This window comes from Pollicipes pollicipes, unplaced genomic scaffold (genome assembly GCF_011947565.3).
Source record: "Pollicipes pollicipes isolate AB1234 unplaced genomic scaffold, Ppol_2.1 Scaffold_3087;HRSCAF=3621_pilon_pilon_pilon, whole genome shotgun sequence".
NCBI lineage: Eukaryota > Metazoa > Arthropoda > Thecostraca > Pollicipedomorpha > Pollicipedidae > Pollicipes > Pollicipes pollicipes.
This window is the reverse complement of record NW_023596225.1, coordinates 33750153-33753236: the sequence shown is the minus strand read 5'-3', so window position 1 is coordinate 33753236 and position 3084 is coordinate 33750153.

Genomic DNA, 3084 nt, shown 5'->3' with positions numbered 1-3084 from the left:
CTCGTGACCTGAAATAGCCATAGTGTTTTAAAGCATTGAAATACGCCCTACATTAACCTCAGACCTGGGTCGACTTGACGCTTAACTACGCTACGTTCAGCATTGGACCAAACACTGTTGCGCTCAATGGCCATTACTACAGGCTGGAACTCCTGCAAAAGAGCACAGTCTGCAAGGTCATGTCAGGAGTAGTAAAGAGATCTTGGCTGTCGGGCTATGAAAACTAATTTGGCTTCGCAAACTGGCTTGATGATGTATGGCCTCCTCCTATTACTCTTCAGCTGGCGCTCAGGGCTGACGACACCCATTCGTGTTTTCTGTTATCTTCTAAACCATTCAGGGTATCGTGGTCGAATTTGTGCAGCTTAGTTTCTTACCTTTTTACATCCCATCTAACAATCACACCTGTGTAGCGTGTCAGGTGATTGACCAATGACATCGTTATCAAAGTTTGGGCGGAGAGAATGTGGAAAATTTACGTTACACGTGATGTATTCTAGCTCTGCACGCTCTAGAACTTTGGTTATACACTAAGTCATTTGTGGACATGATCTTCCCTGAGGCGACGTAGGTTCTAGCTCATTTCAGATCAAATGCGAAAGAAAACGTCAGGGTAGCCAAATAATCCCACTAGGTTAACCTCAAATGAGATGGAGCACGTAGAAAGAGCCGACGCCACGACGATGTATCAGCAGTAGCATCAGGGTAATTCAAGGCAAAGGCCTCGTCAGATGAAGTCCTCCTGCCCAAATTGGCTCAACGGTTCAATTGTTCAACGGTACAAAGCACAAAGCGGTTCAAGAAATAAATTTACTTAAATCTGGCTTTAGGAAAGGTTCGGTCTTATTTCGAAACAAGCTCAGAAGTGGTGTGTGAGTCCCTGTTGAAGTTAGTTTATAGACAGAACCGATGCCGAGCGTTCTTAAGTGTTCACTTATGCAGGTGCATATTTTGAAGACCTACAGTGCAAAGCAAGTTCGGAAGGGAGCTCTTCCATATCGTCAGCCTGCATTCATCAAAAGACAGGACCAAAATCCACCCAACACTCGGCGTGTTTGGAAAGATCTTTTTGAACGTACTGTTGATGGGCACGTTAAAAGTACGTTCAGCAACAGTAAAAGTACGTTAACGGGCACGTTAACTGGCTCTGATTATCCTCTGTGTTCAAAATGTGCATAGGTGTGTCATATAAGAAAGTGAGGTGGGAAGAGGGAAAACGACAGCACTGTTTCTGTGTTCTGCCACGTGCCTTGTGATTCGTTTGCCTTTCAAACACCTCAAGGTGTAAATGGGTGCAACTGGTTGAAAGCCACTCGACCACTATTGCTGAGGCTGTACGGCGATGAACATATTTAAATATTTAGGTGGCGCTTAGTGACTTATGTGACGTGACCAATGTCGACTTAACGCTTCCCTGCTGGCACCAACCGCGGCTCTCTATGGCGTCACGAGTTTTCCAAAGGGTGAACGCTGTGACGCCCAGATGGTCGCGGCTGGGGGATAGAATAGCCCAGATGTTGCTGGATTAATGACGCTATGGGGCGTATAGTCAGACTCAACTAAGACATTCAGTGAAATTGGGCAATTCGCAAATGTCTCCTCTCCTCGCAGTATTCCCTCAGCAGCCTCGGGAGACGTTCATTACAGGTTAGTACGTACCAAATCCGGTGGTCGCGGCCTAAACAATCATCCACACATTTCACGCTACACGAGGCAATAGGCAAATTTGTATATTGTGCTGGACAGCGCATGGCTACGTACACACAGACGCTCGTTTGTATGTAGCGGTATGACTGCTTGCTGTTATCTCAGTCGGATTAGTTTGATACTATGTGGCTACGACCCTCGGCTGCCAGACCCAGTCACACGCCTGTTGAATATATCCGCCGCCCCAAGGACCACCGGCAGAGCCACGCGACTGTACAGCCATTTCATAGCCTGCGACAGGCCAGCGAAGTGATGCAGCTATTTACACCGATGTCATCCGCGGCTTTGCAGCAGGCCGCGTTTTAAGCTAACGTGAGCACAGTTTTGCAAGGCGCAAAAATATTTCTAATGGATATTGGCCACCGGGAATCGTACTTTATACAGTCGTCGTCCTTATATCTTATATTAATTGGCTTAGACGCCAGCGTCTTGTATTTGGGACGCGATTCGTAAAAACGTGACATTGGTCGCTTGTTGGTCGGTTGTTGGCATTGCTAGGCGTTGGGCATTATTAAGCCCGCGTGCTGATTTGTAGACTGCACCTGGGCATGTCCGATGGAGTTGGTTTCGTGTCTTTATTTGTCTGAGCTGCCAAAACCTGACATAAGCTCTGAAAAACGTTAAAAAACACCGAATCCGTGACCTTAGCACGAGCAGCTGTATGTACTGCATGTGCAGCTGCAGTCGTATATCATACCACATATGAAACATACGTAGATAACCGGAACCCATAAAATGTCATGGCAAGAACAGCAGTCGCTATCAATCATGTACTCATTGTGCATCATCGTAACAAAGGTACAAAGGTATTATAAAATGTAAGTACCTTTAACCGAACAGCTCGGAAATGCTGTCCAGTTTTAACTGCTTTTTACTCTCCAAGAATGTACAATATATATATATATATATATATACATATATACATATATATAAACTGCACCCCTGCACGCATCACACTTGTTTTTGTCGGGGTTGACCACATTGGTCTCAAATGTTTCAAAGGCCCCTGGCTCACTCACCTGATTGATGTCCAGCTGTGCCAGGAAGGAGGTGGGCATGCAGTCAACGTACAGATTGTAGCGTAGCCAGCTCTGCATGAGTGTGCGAAGCTCGTCAGCCGCCTGCACGCGCCTGCAGAAGAGGTTGGGGTCCTCGCCGCAGAACATGACGTAGATGCGCGGCAGGAGGAAGTACTCCTGCACGTCAATGCGGCGCAGCATGTAGAGTCCCCGAGCCGGGTGGTAGCCGATGACGGCAGCAGGAGTCCAGACGTGCGCTCCCGAGGACATGGTGAAGACGATCCGCTTTGCCGAGCGCTTCTTGGACGTGGGGTCAGTGACGACAGAAAGCTTGCGGATCTGTTTTTCTTCGGGAAGG